This window comes from Saccopteryx bilineata, chromosome 1 (assembly GCF_036850765.1).
Source record: "Saccopteryx bilineata isolate mSacBil1 chromosome 1, mSacBil1_pri_phased_curated, whole genome shotgun sequence".
Classification (NCBI taxonomy): Eukaryota; Metazoa; Chordata; class Mammalia; order Chiroptera; family Emballonuridae; genus Saccopteryx; species Saccopteryx bilineata.
The window spans coordinates 407,774,375-407,794,934 of NC_089490.1; the positions used below are offsets into that span (position 1 = coordinate 407,774,375).

At 54.1% G+C, this 20,560-nt stretch overlaps 2 long non-coding RNA genes across 2 annotated transcripts; one reads left to right on the top strand and one right to left on the bottom strand.

The window, feature by feature from the left end:
- Positions 1 to 5,686: 5,686 nt before the first annotated feature.
- On the bottom strand, positions 5,687 to 10,031 carry LOC136319117 (uncharacterized). Its single transcript, XR_010728186.1, has 2 exons — positions 9,932 to 10,031; positions 5,687 to 6,636 (listed from the first exon to the last, which is right to left on the bottom strand). It is a non-coding gene; the product is annotated as an uncharacterized lncRNA (long non-coding RNA).
- A 7,608-nt stretch (positions 10,032 to 17,639) lies between these two features.
- On the top strand, positions 17,640 to 20,015 carry LOC136319118 (uncharacterized). The gene is made up of 3 exons (XR_010728187.1): positions 17,640 to 18,366; positions 19,332 to 19,586; positions 19,693 to 20,015. It is a non-coding gene; the product is annotated as an uncharacterized lncRNA (long non-coding RNA).
- The last annotated feature ends 545 nt before the right edge of the window (positions 20,016 to 20,560 follow it).

Genomic DNA, 20,560 nt, shown 5'->3' on the forward strand with positions numbered 1-20,560 from the left:
CCAAAGTCCTGTATTTGCAAGTAGGCCACTACCTGAGCATCTCTGTCCCCGGGCGCTCACTCATTGCTGAGACTGAGGGGCAGGGGAATGAACAAGGCAGGTACGGTTCCTCCTTTCATGAAGCTTACATTTTTCTAAGCAGAGATGAACATGTGCACAGACGTTAGTTTCAGATGGTGGTAAGTTCTGTGAAGGAAGTGAAATGGGCAATGGAGTAGATCAGGGGTCAGGAACCTATGGCTCGTGAGCCAGATGTGGCTCTTTTAATGGCTGCATCTGGTTTGCAGACAAATCTTTAATAAAAAAAATAATAACGTTAAAAATATAAAACATTCTCATGTATTACAATCCATTCATTTCCTACCGCTCATGTTCATGGTTGCAGGTAGCTGGAGCCAATCACAGCTGTCCTCCGGGACAACACTAGATTTTTACTGGATAATGCATAAGGTACATGGGTCGTTGTATGGCTCTCATGGAATTACATTTTAAAATGTGTGGCGTTCATGGCTCTCTCAGCCAAAAAGGTTCCCGACCCCTGGAGTAGATGGATTGGAGGGGGTGGTTTCTTCTGCCAAAGTGATCGCCCTTTGGGGGAGTGTCATCTGATCTGAGAAATAAATAAATCTTTTTCTTTTCTCTTTGAGCAGGGAAGAAAGAGAGAGAGACAGACCAACAGGAAGGGTGAGAGATGAGAAGCATCAACTCATAGTTGCGGCACTTTTAGTTGTTCATTGACTGCTTTCTCCTATGTGCCTTGACCAGGGCAGGAGGGTGTCCGGGGGGCTCCAGTCAAGCTAATGACCCCTTGCTCAAGCCAATGACCTTGGGGTCATGTCTATGATCCCATGCTCAATCTGGTGACCTTGGGGGTTTCAAACCTGGGTCCTCAGTGTCCCAGGTTGATGCTCTATCCACTGCGCCATCACCTGGTCGGGTGAAATGAATAAATCTTAGAAAGCAGGCATTAGAAAGTGGGTCCAACCCTGGCCATTTGGCTCAGTGGTAGAGCCTCAGCTTGGCATGTGGAAGTCCCAGGTTTGATTCCCGGTCAGGGCACACAGGAGAAGTGCCCATCTGCTTCTCCACCCTTCCCCCTCTCCTTTCCCTCTGTCTCTCTCTTCCCCTTCCGCAGCCAAAGCTCCATTGGAGCAAAGTTGTTCTGGATGCTGAGGACGGCTAGAATGGCTCTGGTTGCAACAGAGCGACGCCCCAGATGGGCAGAGCATCGCCCCCTGGTGGGCATGCCAGGTGGATCCTGGTTGGGCATATACAGGAGTCTGTCTCTCTGCCTCCTGCTTCTCACTTCAGAAAATAAATAAATAGAATTTTAAAAAAAGAAAGAAAAGAAAGTGAGTCCACAGCCAGGCCACTGGCCGACCTGGAGGCCAGCAGAGACGTTGGTGGACAGAGACATCTCTTTCATCTGTGACCACAGCAGGCATGACACCCCACAGTGAGTAACGGCCACCCCTCGCTGCTGCCTCACCCACGTCACGCAGGTTCCGGCTCTCACAAGCTGACGACACCTACCTGAGAGGCCCCTTCTGACAGCCGGGTGTGCACACCCGCTCTGTCTTCAACCAGACTTCACCTCCACGTCCGAGGGAGTCGGGCAGAATCGTGCTTCTTTCTGCTTAGTCTGGTGCAGCCGTCCCAACCCGAGCGGACGGGTCCTCCGGAGGAGACGGAAGGAAGGCTCCGTGTCACTTCGTCCACTTTCCAGTGACGCGAAGCCTGAGTACCCTGCTCTCACAGAACTTTGAGCACGTAGAGGCTCTCAGGTTACGGAGCAAACTCGGAGATGTAGGGTCATGTCAGGTGGAAGGGGAACAGGAGAGGGCGAGGGGGAAGAACCAGCGAGTCACGTGGTCACCGAGGGCGAGGACCAAGCACCTGGCACCCCTGCGGTCACACGCTGGTCGCTGGTGTCTGAACTCCCCTCCCCCCCCCCCCGCCCGCGTTTCCTTTGTCCCCCGCTGGTGGAGTGACTCAGGCCCTTGTTCCTGGTGCTCCGCTGGCCTCTCCACCGGGACGCGGGGCCTCCCGCCTCCCAGACCTCCTCCTCCCTGTTCTGTAAGGAAAACCCACCTTTCCCGGACGAGGCTGCTCATCCCAGCCTGCACAGCGGGAGTTTCCTGGGTTGAGGTGGCACCTTACGCTCCTGTCTAACGTGTCCCCTGGTGGAAGCCCTCTGGGGTTTGTCCAGGACAGAGGGGACTTTGCAGTTTTAAACCTAGGATGTCTGGAGCACTCCGGAGTAGCCGTCACCCTAAAGCAGGTCTCTCCGCGTTGGGGGGTCTGGACCGGCAGAGTCCCGAGTTACAGGGCGGACAGCAAGTATTTCCCTAGAAGACCGTTTGCGATAACAACGCAGCCATCTCTACTTCTGGACACCTGGACCCGGGACCCTGAGGGAGAAGCCACGGGTCACTGATTGTAAGTGCCCGCACCGCCCGGTGAACACGACCCCAGCTCCACGGTGTTGCTGCCAGCTGGGGCCACACGTGTCCGAAAGCCCGTCCCACTCTCTCTGTCCCTGTTCTCTCAGGCCATCTGCCTCCAGGAGTTGGGGACCTGGGGTGAGTCCCACGGGAGTGGCCCCACTGCTGCTCCAGGGGTGATGAGGTGCTGCTGTGCACACCCAGCTTTAGGGCTGGGGGGTCAGGTGGCAACCGGTTCGCAACATGGGGGTGAGCCCTGGCTCCCCCGCTTCTGGATCCATCCGCGTGAGCGCCTGGATGTGTGCGTTCACGTCCGGTGCCAAGGGGAAGCTACTTCCTTGCTTTGTTGCTCAGACGGTTCCAGCTTTGGCCAGTAGGAGGAGCTGTCAGCTGGCTCCTGTGTCCCTTTGACACACCGTGGTGTTCTTTGTTTGTTTGTTTTATTTATTTATTTGAGGACCTCCTTACTTTCGGGCATTACAGATATTCCAGGCTCATCCTGTATATTTCTTAGCTCTTCCTCTCTTTAAAATGTTTTTTTTTTTTTTTTTGGAAATTTAATAATTTCAGAGAGAGGAAGGGAGAGAAAGAGGAAAGAAACATCAATAATCACATTTCTATATGTGTCCTGACCAGGGATCAAACCCAGAGCCTTTGCGTATCAGGACCGTGCTCTAACCGACCGAGCTATCTGGCCAGGGCTCTGCTTCCTCTCTCTTTTATTAGAGAATGGTCTTAGAAACCAAGACCTGGAAGATAGGAGTGGTCGGTGTTCCTGGGGTGTTCTGTGCCCTCTCAGCAGACGGAGCAAAGCACTGTGTGTGCGCTAACCACGCACCTACACATCTGTGCGTATCGTGAGTTAAACACGAGTTCTTACCGATGTGTCCAATCCATTACCGCGTGTGTCATCCTCACCCCCACCCCTTGATGGCCCGTGGGAAGCCTGGCTCCTCCACCCACGGGCCACGGACTCCCCTGGTGGGTTCTGGTACCACGTGCAGCAGTAACGCCGTTGCTAATGCGCACCTGTGGGGAAACACCAGCATCCACGAGGGCACAGTCTTCGTGTGTGGTCCCCTTGCTTTGCTCTCAGACTCCATTCCCAAAGTGACTGAGGTCACACCTTCCTCCCAGCCCCCCAGTGAGGTGATGTCACACATTTGTAACACAGCGACATGCTTTCATCACAGCATTCCTTCCTGGGATCCCCTGCTCTCCTCAGTTGTGTTACTGATTTGAGAGAAGAGAGAAATATTGAGTTGTTATTCCACTTATTTATGCATTCATTGGTTAATTCTTTTTTTTTTTTTCTGAGAGAGACAGTAAGGGAGATGAGAAGCATCAACTTGTAGTTGAGTCACTTTAGTTGTTCATTGATTGCTTTTCATCATGCCTTAATGGTGTGTGTGTGTGGGGGGGCTCCAGCTGAGCCAGTGTGACCCCTTGCTCAAGCCAGCAACCATGGGATCATGTCAATGATCCTACACTCCAGCCAGGGACCCCACACTCAAGCTGCTGAGTCTGAGCTTAAGCTAGATAGATGGGCCTGTGCTCAAGCCAGTGACTTTGGGGCCCAAAGCTGGGCCCTCAGCATCCCAGGTCGATGCTCCATCCACTGTGCCACCACCAGTCAGGCTCACTGGTTGATTCTTGTATGTGCTCTGATCAGAAATCAAACCTGCTACCTTGGTGTTCTATCCACTGATACCTGGCCAGGGCATTAAAACTCATTAAAGACTTATTTTTTTAAATTTTATTTTAGAGGAGAGAGAGAGAAAGGCGGGCAAGGAGGAGGGGGACGCATTACTCATCGTTGCTTATTCTATGTGTCTTGACCGGCAACCCTGGGATTTTGAATCAGCGACCTTAGCATTCCAGGTGGATGCTTTATCCACTGCACCACCAGAGGTCAGGCGATAACCCATCTTAAATCCATGTTTTCTTCCCCCTCCCCTTCTTTTCTAACTGAGAGGAGGAGAGAGAGACAGACTTCCTTATGTGCCCTGACCCAGATCCACTCGGCAATCCCCCATCTGGGAATGAGGCTCTACCCACCTGGGACCAATGCTCACAACCAAGCTATTTTTAGTACCTGAGGCAGAGGCTCCATGGAGCCATCCTCAGCACCCTGGGCTGATGTGCTCAAATTAATCAAGCCAGGAGTGGAAGAGAGAGAAAGAGAAAGGGGAGGTGGAGGAGTGGAGAAGCAGGTGGTTGCTTCTGTGTGCCCTGACCAGGAATTGAACTGGGGACATCCACACGCTGGGTCAATGTTCTACCATTGAGCCAACTGCCCAGGACCTGTGTTTTCTTATTATTGAATTTTAAGAGTCTTTTGTGCATTTTAGATACTATCTTACATCCAATATATGGTTTGGAAACATTTTATTCTAACTATGACTTGTCTTTTCATTGCCTTAACAGTCAGTATATTTAGCAGAGTAGAATTTTAAAATTTTGAATAAAGTCCAACATCAATCTTTCCCTTCATGGATCAGGCTTGTGATGTACATGAAAATCATCGCCAAATCCAAGCTCATCTAGGTTTTCTTATTTGCTATTTTTAAAAATTATTATTTTTTTTAGTGAAAGGAGGAGAGGCAGAGACATGTGCCCCAACCAGGATCCACCCGGCAAGCCCACGAGGGGCCTTGTTCCATTGCAACCAGAGCCATTTTTTAGCACCTAAGGCAGAGGCCGTAAGAACTACCCTCAGCGCCCAGGGCCAACTCGCTCCAATCCAGCCATGGCTGCAGGAGGGGAGGAGAAGAGAGAGAGAGAGAAGCAAGAGGGGAAGGGGCAGAGAGGCAGGTGGTCACTTCTCCTGTGTGCCCTGACTGGGAATCAAACCTGGGACCTTTATATGCTGGGCCTACACTCTATCCACTGAACCAATCACCCAGGGCTCCAGCTGTCTTCTTCTTTTCAGGATGGTGTTGGCTATTTTGGGTCCTTGACTTTATCAAGTTTAGAATCAGTTTGTCAATATGTAAGAAAGAACTTACTGGGATTTCATAAATTATGATTGCATTGGGCCCTGGCCCAGGTAACTCAGTTGTTCAGGGTGTTGTCCCAATACACCAAGGTTGCAGGCTTGATCCCCAGTCAGGGCACATACAATGAATGCATAAATAAATGAAACAAATTTATGTCTCTCTCTCTCTCTCTCTCCCTTCCTCTCTCTACAATCAATCAATAAAACAAATAAATAAATAGGGTCAAGTTGGGAAACGCTGGCATCTTAACAACATAGAGTTCCCATCAATGAGCATGGGATTTTATTAATATTTCCATTTATTTAGCTCTTTGATTTCTTTCGTCAAAGTCTTGTCGTCTGCAAGCGGGGAGATTTTGTACATATTTTGTTAGATTCATACTTAAGCATTTAATATTTATGGTGCTGATGTAAACGGCATTGTGTTTTAAATGTCAGATTTCCACTGTGCATTGCTGGTGTGTAGGGAAATGACGGATTTTTTTTTTTTGTATGCTCTGTTTCCTGCAGCCTCGTTTCCTGCAACCTTGTGACAGTCACTCGGAGCAGACTCCTTCTAGCGTTGTTTCTTCTTTAGGTTTTCTAGTCATTATCATTTGTGGACAAAGATAGATTTATTTCTTCCCAGTCTGTACGTTTGACTCACTTTTCTTGTCTTACCTCACGACCCTGAATTTCAGGATGAAGGTGAATAGGAGTGATGAGAGGGGACATTTGCTCCTGATCTTAGAGGGGAGGCCCCTGGCTTCTCGCAGTTGAGTGTGATGCTCGTGGAATGTGTTTCGGTAGACCTTTATCAAGTGGAGGAGATTCCCCTCTATTCCCAGTTTGTTGCACATTTTCATCATGAATGAGTGTTGGGCTTTGTCAAATGCTTTTTTTTTTCTTTTTTCTTTTTTTTTGCCTGTGGATGTGAACTACATTAATTAATTTTTAAAATACTAAAACAGCCTTGCACACCTGGAATCAGCCCCACTTGGTGGAGGCATATAGTACTTTTGTGGTGTGTAATTCTTTGTCGGATTTGATTGGCTCAGTTTTTGTTGAGGGTTTTTTTGCATGTATGCGTGAGAGGCATTGGTCTGTTGTGATCTGTCACGTTCCTTTCTTCTTACGTCTTTATCTGTTTGTGCCTTCTTCAGGGTCATGCCAGCCTGGAAGTAAGGGAAGAAGCATTTTCTCCGTTTCTTTTTCCTGTAAAAAAAAATTGTAGAGAATGGATATCGTTTCTTTCTTAAATGTTTAATACAAATCATCAGTGGAAACCTGTGGGCTTTGTGCTTCTCATTTGGAAGATTTTTTTTTTTTTCGACAGAGCTAGAGAGAGAGCCAGAAAGAGGGACAGATAGGGACAGACAGACAGGAAGGGAGAGATGAGAAGCATCAATTCCTCGTTGCAGCACCTTAGTTGTTCACTGATTGCTTTCTCATATATGCCTTGACCTGGGGGCTACAGCAGAGCGAGTGACCCCTTGCTTGAGCCAGCAACACTGTGCTCAAGCTGGTGAGCCCATACTCAAGTCGGATAAGCCCGGGGTTTCAAACCTGGGTCCTCCGCATCCCAGTCCGACACTCTGTTCACTGCGCCACTGCCTGGTCAGGCTGGAAGACTATTAATTAGTGATTTAATTTATTTAGTAAATATAGGCCTATTTCATTTATCTTTTTCTCCTTGTGTGAGTTTTGGTGTTGGTCCATTTAGGGACGGGCCGTTTAGGGATGGGTCCATGGCATCTGTCGTTTGTGGACAGAGTTGTGGTAGTTCCTTCATCATTCCTGCAGTGTCCACGGGACCAGAAGTGATGCCTCTCATTCATTTCTCACTGTAGTGATGCTGGCCCAGACCAGGGCCCACCCGGGGTTACAGGTTCAGATGTGGAGAGGGTGGGCCCATTGCTCTAATGATTGCCCCTGACCCCCCCCCCAAAAAACACAACTTAGCCCTCTCCTTGGACCTCCAGGTTGTCCTGGTGGGGAAAAGACTGGCTTTAGGCATCAGGACTGTCTCCTGGCAGCGGAGTCCATGCCCGGGGACGATGGTCAGGACCCAGTCTACCAGGAGGGTGCACAGGCCCAGTGCTAAGGTCAGCAGGTTTGACCAGGCATCCGTGTGGGTCACAAGGAACAACAGACAGCCTGAGGACCCTCGGGGACAGGTGGGGGGCCTCCGGATGTGTTGAGTTATTGCGTCTGTCAGGCCCTCAGAACGGAAGCTAAGAGTTATCGGAGGTGTGACCTGTGCCTGTGTCCCCTCTGACTCATGATCGGAGTCCGTACCCTCGGAGCATGGCGGAGGCTGGCACGGGGGTCACCTCACCCTGAGAGTGGACTGACCGAACATATATGAGACGATATGAGCAGGTGTGGTCCCAGCCCATCAGCATGTCTGACCTGTGATGGGGTGGGAGGGGGCCCATCTCTGACAATGTGAGTTCAGCTGGGGGTAGGGTTGTTGAGGGAGGCTGTTGGCTGTGTGTCCCGTGGGTCCTGTATATCCTTGCTGAATGGCCAGGCCTCTGGGCCAGCGGTCCGAGGAAGAGTGGACTCTAGCTGCTAGGCAAGTCTAGGGTACTCAAGGGTGACCAGCCTCAACTGCTTGCTCCCCGGGGACGGACTCGTGGGTTTGCTGCCAGGCCCAGATCCTGGATCCCTCACCTGTGATCTGACTTATTGTGAACAGCCCGTCACAGCAACCCTGGTACTGCCGTGTGAGGTACTGCTGGATCCTGAGTCTTGCTGGCTGCTCTCAGCCCCTGTAGAGGGGTGCCAGGTAACTCCCAGCATGTGGGTCATGAGCAGCTCAGCCCCTGCATGAAAGGTCAGACGGTCATACAGCTTCAGACCAGCATAATGCAGACCATGCCACATCCCCACATCCAGATCTGGCCTCTACTTTTCCTCTGGTTCCCTCCACTGTAGGAGCAAACAGCCCTTGCTCACCCCAGGGCCTTTGCACAGCCCTGTCCTCTGGCCAGGTCCCTGGGGCTGGGCTGTCATCCACCTCTCTTCCTAGAGGTTCCTGGGCACTCCCTCCCCTCTCATCACAGTTTATACGGCATTCTTCATGGACTTCCTGGCCTTATAAATTCTGAAATTATCCCGTTTACCTCTTGGTTTATCTGTTCCCGGCTGCATTTTAAGCTCCATGAGAACAGAACCTGGTCCTTCTTGCCAGTTGTCCCCAAATGTTGGGAGGATTTACCCGACCTCCTCTTCCTGAAGGAGGGAGGGCTTAGAGAGAGCTGTCTAACTGCCTCTGTGCCCCCAGCACCTCTGCACCCCACTCTGCCCTCGGTTGACTGTTCAAACAAGGAACAACCCTTGGGGGACGACCAGCAGCATTGAAGGACTCTGGGGAAACTTAGTCCCTTTCTGCATTCCCTGGCTCTGACCCCAGGACAGCAGGGGCTTGTCCAGCCACCGGTTTCGCCCGCCATCTGTGCAAGTCATCAACAGGTGCGCGGGGTCAACAGCCACAGGTTACATCAAGAAAGAGCCCTTACATTCGGTCCAGGGACTCCACTCCCGCCCCTAGTTCAAGAGCGTCCTAATTTCTAATTTGGGCTTTGGTTCGAGCAGAAATGCGATGGGGACCCATCAAGGTCAGAACTCGAATGAAGTCAGAACTGTCCGGGGTGGAGGACGGAAGGCGGCGACCTCGGAACAGCTCCTGTGCGTGGAGCCCACGCCTCGCCCTCCTCTCCCAGCGCCCACACCGCCCGTGCCGTCGCAGTTCCCCGGGAGGCCACCAGGTGGCGAGGCAGGACCACACGTGGCTGGAGGGGCCGCCGACTGGGTCGGGACAGTCCCGGGAGGGCTCCGGGCGGAAGGAAGGGGCGGAGCATCGAAGGGAAAAGACTGCGGCCCGGGTGGGGGGAGGGGCGGGGTGCGAGGGTGGTCACAGCCCAACCTCCCTGCCTTCCCGCGGGGTTGTTTTCTCCGTTTCCCCGAAGTCACGGGTGCTAGGTGGGGGTGGGTCTGGGGCGGAAGCGGTGAGGACGGGGCCACAAGTGGGGGGTGGGGGGGACGCTGGCTCAGAGGCCACGAGGGCGGAGGGTGAGCGGGTCTGTGCGTGACTGCAGCTGTGAAAGCCGGGGAGACAAAGCGGGTGGGTGCGTGCACACACCCCCACTCCCCGCGCGCGCGCGCGCACTAGGCCTCTGTTTAGAAGGGGGGGGCAGGGCGAGGGAACGTGTCCTCTGCCGAGCCTGTGACCCCAGCAGGGACGGGATCCAGCCCCAAAGAGCGGCTACAGGTGGCCCTTGGACATTCTCCTGAGGTCTGAGCTTGGGGAGACTGCGCCCCATCCTCCCTAGAAGGAAGCGCCTTCCACAAACTTGCCCTGCTCCAAACGGCCCTTGGCCTGCATGGCCGGATACAGGGAGACCCCAGATCTGCCGGTGAAGTGAGAATTAAGGGTGAAGAGACCCCGATCCCAAGACCAGGGTCCAGCTGGGGAGGAGACAGGACACTCTGGTGGCTAACTCACCCCCTTCGCCTCTGCTGACCAGCCTTAGCAGATGGAGACAGCTGGGCCTTGTGAGGGCGGTTTGTCTACTGCCCAGTGTAGTTACCACAGTGCCTTCCTTGGGGCAAAGGTCATGCTCCTGTAGAGGAGTCAGGCTCTCTGAGCTGGGGCCACGCCCACAGCATGGGTCTGGGTCCTCTCCAGACCCCTGTGGGTGGTGCCCCAGCTGCCATTGCTGTGAGAAGGGCAGGGCACTGTTCTTTGTCCCTCCCCCCCCCCTCCCCGGGGTCTGTGTCGTTCAGATAGAAAGACAGACTGAAAGTGAAGGGAGGGAGAAAGGCCTCTCATGAAACGGGAAAAGCCACCCTGGGCAGCACTATTTATACCAGACAGAATGAGCTTTCAATCAAAGATGGTAACAAGGGACAAAAAGAACACAGTGATTCCACCACAGGCTACTTATCTGAAGAATTCCAAAACACTAATTGGAAAAGAGCTATGCACCCATACGTCCATTGCAGCAGCATTTACAGCAGCCAAGATAGAGAAGCAGCCCAGGTGTTCATCAGTGGATGAGTGGACAAATGTGGTGGTGCAGGTGGGCAGGGGAATACTACTCAGCCCTAGAAAAGAGTGAAATCTTGCCATTTGCGACATATGGACCTAGAGGGTGTTGTGCTGTGTGACATAAGTCATCAAAGAAAGACAAGCACCATAGGATTTCACTTAAATGTGGAACCGAAAGAAAAAATAAATGAATAAACAAAACAGAAACAGCCTGACCACACGGTGGCGTAGTGGATAGAGCATCGGACTGGGACGCAGAGGACTAAGGTTTGAATCCCCAAGATCACTGGCTTGAGTGCGGGCTCACCAGCTTGAGTGCCAGGTTGCTGGCTTGAGTGTGGGATCATAGACATGACCCCATGGTTGCTGGCTTGAGCCAAAGGTCGCTGGCTTGAGCGAGGGGTCACTGGCTCAGCTGGAGCCCCCTCCCCCACTCTTGGTCAAGGCACAAATGAGAAAGCAATCACTGAACAACCAAGGAGCTGCAACAAAGAATTGATGCTTCTCATCTCTGTCCCTGCCTCCCCATCTGTCCCTCTCTCTGTCCCTGTCTCTCTCGCTAAAGAAAAAACAAACAACAGGAACCAACTCACAGATACAAAGGACATTTTGACAGAGGTCAGAAGGGAGGGACTGGGTGACAAAGGTGAAGGGATGAAAAACCACAAATGGTCAGTGACAGAATAGTGACAGGGATGTCAAGCACAGCTTAGGGAACATGGTAATGTTACAATAACTGTGGGTGGTGTCAGATCTGCTGAGTCTGTCAGTTATGTCTGTTAGGCAGGAGAGTTTTCAGGGTGGGAAAAGGAGAAGTGGAAAAACGAGGGTTATTTCACCTCCTCAGCGAGGGGAGTCAGCAGTGCCAGGCTCAGACAAAATAAGATAAGCAGGTGACCCAACAATTACAAAAAATAAAAAGATAAAACATACGAAGTGGAACTGAAACCAGAAAGATGTAAGGGAGTGCGTGCTGCCTGTTGCCAACTCAGAGACGGAGAACGGATCTTTACGAGCGCTTGATTCCACCGGCCGGCAATCTGGGGAGACAGGGGTTGCATTCCCAAATCATCTCAACTCCCTTTCCCCAGCCAACCCTTTTATAAAGGGGAGGAAAGGGTGGGCAAGGGTTTGGGGACTTCAAGGGAGAGTTAATAAGACCACAGTCAAGATTGATTGGCTCATAGTCAGCGAGAGTCCTGTCCTTGCAGCTCAAAGGCTATTACTGGCTTGAGCACAGGCTCACCAGCTTGAGCATGACGTCTCTGGGAAATGATCCCATTGTCGCTGGCTGTGAGGTCGGTCGGCAAGGGGGGAAGGTCATGTGAGGAACCAAACCCGGGAACCTTGGCTGGAACCGCCCACACCCGTGCGCATCAAAAGAAACTTCCCAGGAATCCTTTGGGAAAGAGCGACCATCTGTCAGCCAATGAAATTTTGCCATGTCATATCAACGACCCTATAAATTACCCTCCATGCAGATTCCCCCACCCCCTGCATGACTTTTCTGGCCCCCGTCTCGCAGACCAGAGGACCTCGTCTGGGAAGCGCCCTGAATAAATCTTGTACTATTCCACACTTCGTGGCTACGCCCTTCCTTCTTCCTCGGCAGGGAAAATACCTTACATTTGGTGCTGAAACCCGGGAGGAGCTTGAAGCCAGCTGGGACAGCTCCTCTCCCCTTCCCTTCCAAGGAAGAACCAGGACCTCCGACCTCCCACCCACTTCGGGACACGGTGCGGTAACTCCCCTGCCCCCAGCCTCCCCTCAGCTCTTTCCACCAAGACTCCCTGTCCATAATCACAGCTGCGTCAGAGACTCTTATCCATTCCGATTGTGTGTGTGCCCGTGGAGATGTCCCGGAAACACCCACTCTATCTAATCATTCGGTGGCCAGAGCTTGAGTTGCGGGATGCCAATTCTCATCTCTGACCACTCCGAGGACTGAAGGCGGCCATAGAAGCACAGGAATCTAAACCTGACTCAAAAACACTCCTGGAGTGCCTTATCCGGAATCTCTCCCTCTTTAAAGAAGAAGAAACTGATCTTCTCCGCTGTGGCCGGGCCTCAGAACCCACTGGGTAACCAGACCAGGTGGCCTCCTGAAGGGACTTTCGATTTTAACACCCTCACCAATTTAACTATTGCCAAGGAACTGGGAACTGGTTGGAGATCCCTTACATTCGGGGCTTCTAGTATTTGTGCTCCTGTCCTAATCTCTGTGCCGCCTGCTACATGGTGCAGGCCCTTTTTGGCTAGAGAAACCTCACCTAAACCCTCCACTCCTGATCTTTCCTCCTTTGCCGACCCCCAACTCTGTTCCCCTCCTGTACGGCTCCCTTTGTCCTATTGGGCTCCTCCCCTCTTTTCCCGGATCCTGTTTCTCATTCACCTGCAAATACCAGTCCCTCTTTCTCCTCCCCTGCCAGCCAGGGGCCCCTCCCTTCTCTGCTGTGTTCTTAAGCCCCTCCCCCTTCAGGCCCTCATGTGGATTTGCAGGGCTCCTGACCCCACAGCCCAACCCCGGTCTTCTTGCAGGAAAGCCTGGCCCTGTTCTGCCTCTGGCTCTGGCGTTTCCAGCCGGATCTGGGTGCCAGGCTCCCCAGGATCCCCCCTTCTCTTATTCTCAGCCCCCAAACCCCTATCCAGGACCTGTGAACATGGCATTTAAAGTTGTTGTTGTTTTTTTTCTGAAGCTGGAAATGGGGAGAGACAGTCAGACAAACTCCCGCATGCGCCCAACCTGGATCCACCTGGCACGCCCACCAGGGGCGACACTCTGCCCCTCTGGGGGGTCGCTCTGCAGAGACCAGAGCCACTCTAGTGCCTGGGGCAGAGGCCAAGGAGCCATCCCCAGTGCCTGGGCCATCTTTGCTCCAATGGAGCCTTGGCTGTGGGAGGGGAAGAGAGAGACAGAGAGGAAGGAGAGGGGGAGGGGTGGAGAAGCAAATGGGCGCTTCTCCTATGTGCCCTGGCCGGGAATCAAACCCGGGTCCCCCCCACGCCAGGCCGATGCTCTACCGCTGAGCCAACCGGCCAGGGCCATTTAAAGTTTTTAATGGTTGCGGCTAGTAGGAAAAGGCCAAGGCTGGTCACCAGGCCCGCATGCAGCAGAAGGTAACGCTCCAAACCCAGACTCTTGTGGCAGCCCTGAGGCCGGCAGAGCAACAGAGGCAAGGCACAGGAGGTGCCCGACCCAAGTCCACGCCACAAAGGGAACCCCACCAGGAGCTTGCTTTAAATGTGGCAAGGAGGGTCACTGGTCCCAGCAGTGCCCCTGCCCACGGCCGCCCACTGAGCCCTGCCCTGATGGCAAGCAGCCCGGTCACTGGCAGAATGATGGCCCCTTTCGGGCAACAGGCTCTTCCTTGGCTCCTCTACGTGGAGGACAAGCCCCCCAAATAGGAGGCCAAGCCAGCCAGCCGGGCCCATCACTCGAACTCCTCGGGCTCATGGACGACTGACGTGGCCCGGACTCGAAGACCCCATCACCCTCGCTGAGCTCAGGGTAACGCTGCAGGTAGCGGGTAAGTCCTTCTCATTTCTTGTGGACACGGGGGCTACCTTCTCTGTTTTGCCATCACACTCTGGACTTCTAGTTCCCTCACGGGTCTCGGTTATGGGAGTGGGTGGGACCCCTTCTTTTCCCCTTCACACGCCACACCTGACATGTGATTTGGACGGAATCCCTCTTTCGCACTCCTTCTTAGTTATTCCATCGTGCCCTGTACCCCTTCTGGGTCGGGACATTCTACAAAGTCTCGGAGCCACTATCCAGCTGACAACATCTTCCTCACTACCAAGGGCTCCCCCTTAATCAGTACTACCCTTATTTCTAACCTGTCTCTCGCCTCAAGCTTGCCCCCATGCAGGACTGCTGGCAGTCGGAATCACTGGGCCCCACCCGTCTCCGGCTCACTAAAAGATAGGGCCCTGCAGATCCCCCTGTTGCTCCGGTCCCTCCCACCGGGAACCTGCCGCCAGAGTGAGCTGAAGCAGGGAGCCATGCCGTTCAGTGAGACTGGCCTGATGGAAGAAAGCATCGGGGTCCTCCACCGTCTGCAGGAGAAACTGCGCAAGGACCTCTCCTCCTACAACCCGCTTGACTCCTGGTGGCAGCCACCCATCCTCACCTGGGCAGCCTTTATCCTGAGTCCTCTTCTAGTTATCAGCATATTACTCATGTTTGCTCCTCTTTTTAAAATCCTTACATGACTGCATCCACGAAGTTTCTCGAGTCACGAGAAACAAACAGATGCTCCTACACCCATGTACGCGACTCCCCTCAGAGCCACCACCCTCCGACCTCCCCTCCCCACGATGCCCCTCACCAGTAGGAAGTAGCCAGATGAACAGCGGTGCCCCTATATAACATAAAAGGTCGGAATGTGAGGTCGGTGGGCAGTGGGGGAAGGTCACAGGAGGAACCAGGCCCGGGAACTTCGGCTGGAACCGCCCACACCCATGTGCACCAAAAGACACTTCCCAGGAGTCCTTTGGAAAAGAGCAACCGTCTGCCAGCCAATGAAATTTCGCCACATCATATCAACTTGACCCCCCCCCCCAACGACCCTATAAATTACCCCCCCCCCACGCGGCTCCCTCCCCCACCGCGAGACTTCTCTGGCCCCCTTCTCTCGGACCAGAGAACCTTGTCCGGGAAGCGCCCTGAATAAATCTTGTACTATTCCACACTTTGTGGCTACGCCCTTCCTTCTTCCTTGATGGGGAAAAATACCTTATACTGGCTTGACCCCAAAGGTTGCTGACTTGAAGCTCAAAGTACACTGGCTTGAGCAAGGAGCAGTCCCTGGCTCAGCTGGAGCCCCACGGCCCCCATCAAGGCACGTGTAAGAAGCAGTCAGTGAACAACTAAAGTGCTGCAACTGTGGGTTCATGCTTCTCATCTCTTTCCCTTCCTGCCCTTCCCTTTCTCAAAGAGAGAGAGAGAGAGAGAGAGAGAGAGAATTCTTTCCTTCACTGAGCTGAGTCTCAAAGAAATGGAGCTAAAATTCTTCAGTTCAAGTTCACCTACTAGGAAGGACACCCATCCCAAACAAGGGAAACGGCAGGCTGCCAGGGAGAGCAGAGCTCAGTCCCTGTTTCTGATTAAGCGCCCACGTGACTTCGGGCTCCACACTGGCCCGCTGCCAGGCTCCCAGGGGACGGGATGCAGATGGATCCGCCCTGGGGAGCTGCCCAGACAGGGCCCCGGCTTTGCAGCTTCCCTGGTTCCTGGCATTGGGTGCAACGAGCACACGCTCGAGGCTGCGTTTTGACCACCAGAAAAGGCTGTTTGTTTCACAGCCTCTTTCTCAAGGTCTTCTGTGGCTCTGCCTGGAGCGGAAGGGAGGGGCTGGGCCCCTCACCGCTTTCTGCCGGGTTTTCCCCCCTTGGTCTGTGGGTCTTGCAGCCTCCAGGGTTAAGGTAAATCAGCGGGCCCTGAGCCTCTCCTTTGAAAAGACCCAGAGTGCCTGGACCTGTGGTGGTGCAGTGGATAGAGCACCAACCTGGAATGCTGAGGTCGCCAGCTCGAAACCCGGGCTTTCCCAGTCAAGGCACAGACAGGAAGCAACAATGATTTGATGTTTCCTGCTCCTCCCCACCCCTTTCTCTCTCTCTCTCTCTCTCAAATATCAATAAATAAAATCGTTTAAAAAAGAAGTGACATTGCAGACCCGAGCAGGAAGTAGCTGGACATTCTGGAAGTGCCTGCGCAGTGACCAAAAGTCCAGCGCTCTGTGTGTGTGTGTGGGGTGGCACGTGATAAGTGCACGCAGATCCCCGGGGTCTTCTCACCGAGCTGCTGTGTCAGGGCCCCACGTGGAGAAGACAGATGAGAAGACACCTTTCAGACAGAAGCACAGAGACAACAAAATGTGTGACAAATATGGCAGAAAGAGGGACAACGTTCTAGAGGAGGGAGTGAAGAGTGATAGAGAATCTGTAGTTGAACATACACTGGATGAGTGCCGGCCGATGACCCCGCTGGTTGGAGCCTCGTCCAGAAGCGTGGAGATTGCTGTTCCCTCCCCATTCGGCACACACAGGAATAGACTGAGGTTCCTTTCTCTCTCTCTCTCTCTCTCTCTTTCTTGCTAAAATCAATACATAAAACACTTAAAAACATAGTGTCACTACCAACCCCCACACCAGTACCTTAATATGGTCACTCCCACCATTTCTCCTCCCAGGACCAGAGTGGAGGGAGCCTTTAAAGAAAAGAAAAAAATATATATATAGGATGAGAATTTACCAAAACTGTTGGGAGACATTGACTCCCAGATCTCAGAAGCCTGAGAAGTCTCTACCAGAGGAAAGGGCGAGTCCACACCAGCACTGGTGGTAGAACTACAGGAACCAGGCATTGAATACAGAATGAGTAACCGCCTGGTCACAGCACAGGTTTCCCAGAAAGGCGACACTTCGTTGGCAGCTGATGTCACAGCCACAGTGGACTTAGTGGGACGGCGGCACCTCAGTCCCCCAGAAATCACACAGCCAGTGAAAACGCTATTCAGGAATGAAGGCAGAATAACGATGTTTTTAGGGAAAGAGAACGGAGGGGCTCAGGATGCAACGTTCACGGACAAACAGTGGCTGTCTCTGTAGCCAGCAAATGGCCATCGGACATAGAAAAAGGGGCCCTTTCTTCAGTGAGTTGATTGGAGAAGTGGCCGGAGTCCTCGTCCCCAACACAGGACCCGTGCAGGAAGACGTGGCAATGACCACTGCAGAGAACAACCCGGTCGGGTTCTCGGGGGTGTGGACACACGACCTGACCCGGTTCTCATCCCACAGAACCGCATCCCACCCCCATCAGGGGAGGCGGGGGCACGGATGTTCTCGGCACAGTCTTGCTCCAAGGTACGCTCTGTCCTCGGCAGTAACGGTCACTGTCGCGCAGATGAGCCCTTGCAGAGTGGACACAGTGAGTGATGGATCCAGTGAGTGGAGTCTGCGTCAGTCCCGGGCGAAAATAAACCATGTCCTGTTTCACTTTACACTCGGGTCCAGGAGACACTGGCCTGGGGGTGAACACGCCGGAGGAGAAATTCGGGGATGCGGTCAGCATACAGCCAGGAGGGTGGTGACGCCCTGGGGGAGGGGCTCGCACCCTGGGGGGTGGGCGGCTGCCTTCCGCGGAGCGGGCAGCGCACTAATGTTTGACCTCGTGGGTCATTTCGCAGATGTTGCGTCTTAGCGATTCCTGAGGCACTAGGGTTATGATGTAGGCACTTTGCTGTACATTTCTTAAGTGTCACACTGAGGAAAGTTAACAATTACCCAACAGCAACGTCTGAACACACCAGGCAGCCGCCAGAAGAAACGCTGGGAGCAGTGATTCACTGTTGTTGTTGTGCGTCTGCAGCCGCCCACGCTCCGCCGGGGGGTTTGGAGAACATGGGAAGCGGCTCAGAGCTCTGAGCTGAGGAGGCCTCAGAAAGGAAACAGCAACGGGGCGGGCGAGTTCAGGCCGCCACCGCAGCCCTGACCACCACATCTGGGAAGGTCACCGTGGGGACACTCCTCCCTACCATCAGGCGTGGACCTGGCGCTAGGAAGACAGCTCAGCGAGCCCCCAGCATATGACCAGATTCAAGGGGGCGGGCAGATGGACCCAGCAACCCACTCAGGAGAGCCACAGGCGCTGGGGGACAGCAGCAGTGACCGCTGGCCTCATTCAGACATCTGGTCATGAAAGCTTGGACACTGTCCCCCCCACCCCCCACCGCGGAAGGAATGTCCCAAGTCTCTGCCCTCAGCTGAAGGTCAGAAAGGCAGAGCCCCTGTTGGTGCCTGGTTGCGACTCCTCTCCAGCAAGCTCTGAACGGCTGAGAGGACTCCTGCACCCCCACCCCCAGCACCCAACTGAGGCGCAGGGACAGGTGAGCAGCCCACACTGGTGAGGGGAGAGGGCTGGCCCCATGGTCCTGCTGATGGTTCTGACGTCCTGCCGTGTGGCTGTCCTGGCACGAGTACCTGTGACCCCGGGGTCTGCATGCTCGCACTGCACCCGCCAGTTCTTCTAGGGGTGCCCTGGTCCACATGGGCCTTGGCCACTCCCTGTGTACCCCTCACCCACCTCACCCTGGCCTCTACTCCACCATCTAGCCCTCCCCTTGGCCAGAGAGAGACCCTGTCCAGTCCCGTGTTTTCCTTAAAATGCTGCCCAGTGCCATTCCAGAGCCTGGACTTCACATGCTCATCACTCTGCTCAGACGGTGCTCACCAGATACACCCGTGCAGCATCCGTCTGAGGTCCTGGGCCCAGTAGAAAGCCATGTGAGGTGTCAGACCTGTTACCTAGTTGTTCTGTCCTCTCTGGTGATCGGTCCCTAGAAATCCATTACAGAAGGCTTGGAAAGCCCTGGCCAGTTGGCTCAGTGGTACAACATCAGCCCAGCATGTAGAAGTCTTGGGTTTGATTCCTGGCCAGGGCACACAGGAGAAGCGCCTATCTGCTACTCCACTCTTCCTCCTCTCCTTTCTCTCTCTCTCTCTTTCTCTCTTTCCGCTTCTCCTGCAGCCGTGGCTCAAATGGTCAAGCATGGTAGCCCTAGCTACTGAGGATGGCTCCATGGCCTACCTCAGGCTCTAAAATAGCTCAGTTGCTGAGCAACAGGACAGCAGCATCAGGTAGGGGCTTGCTGGGTGGATCTGGTCAGGGCTTATGCTGAAGTCTGTCCTGCTGCCTCCCCGCCTCTCGCTGAATAACATAAGAAAAGAGAAAGGCTCAGACACCCTGAGCCCTCACGTGGCTCTGGTCTTTACATACGCCACCTCGCCAGTGATCCCATGGGCTGGGGACAGGGACGGCCGCTGTGTGACCCCCCTGCCTCCTGCTGTGCAGGGACCCGGGGCTGGAGTCCGACTGGAAGAGAGCTGTCCCACTGGGCACCCGGGGAGCAGACGGGGGTGCGCGTCCACGCGGCGACCCTCCCGACCCTCACCGGACGCCTCCTCCTGGGCTCGTAAGGACGCCAGTGGGAGGGACCGGGTCCCCTCTCCTGCCCCACAGGTCCTCCACGGGGAGTGTCGTGTCTGTGAGGGGCCCACCCTTTTCAATATTCCAGTAGGCACAGTAAACAGAAACAATCAGACACGGGTAAGATTTATTTTAATGATCTATTTTATTGGGAGCAATGTATCCAAAATAATATCTCAACATGTTTCAGAAGATATTATTGATGAAAAATTTTAGGTCTTACCAGGCCTTCAAAATCTGAGGACACTCTCTACTGGAACGGGTCCCATTCCAGGGTCTCGGGGGCCACAGTGTCCCCATGGGGCTCAGCCAGCTGGAGGCTCTGAGAGGAGGGGGAGGCAGCTGGGGGACCCCCAGGCTGGCAGCGAGAGGGCCGGGCACCGAGTGTGGCCCCTTAGAAGACAGTGGGGAGGGCCGGGGAGAGGGGAGGCGGCCCTGCCCTGGGGTCTCTCAGGGGCGTGGGGGTGCTGAGGGCAGGGTGGTGACCACTGCCACTGAGTCACAGCACCCGCTTCTCCGCAGGTGACACACCTCTCTCCACGCTCATGTCCACATCTTTTCTTCTTTTTTTTTTTTTTTGTATTTTTCTGAAACTGGAAACAGGGAGAGACAGTCAGACAGACTCCCGCATGCGCCTGACCGGGATCCACCCGGCACACCCACCAGGGGCGACGCTCTGCCCACCAGGGGGCGATGCTCTGCCCCTCTGGGGCGTCGCTCTGCCGCGACCAGAGCCACTCTAGCGCCTGGGGCAGAGGCCAAGGAGCCATCCCCAGCGCCCGGGCCATCTTTGCTCCAATGGAGCCTTGGCTGCGAGAGGGGAAGAGAGAGACAGAGAGGAAGGAGGGGGAGGGGATGGAGAAGCAAATGGGCACTTCTCCTATGTGCCCTGGCCAGGAATTGAACCCGGGTCCCCCGCACACCAGGCCGACGCTCTACCGCTGAGCCAACCGGCCAGGGCTCATGTCCACATCTTTTCATGGAGGGCACTGAGGCGGGAAGACAAAGTGTGTGATTTCAGTAAGTGCTGGGCCTGAGGGACACACCACCCTCCCACCTCTGTTTGTTCCACACACACAGCCTCACACAATTAA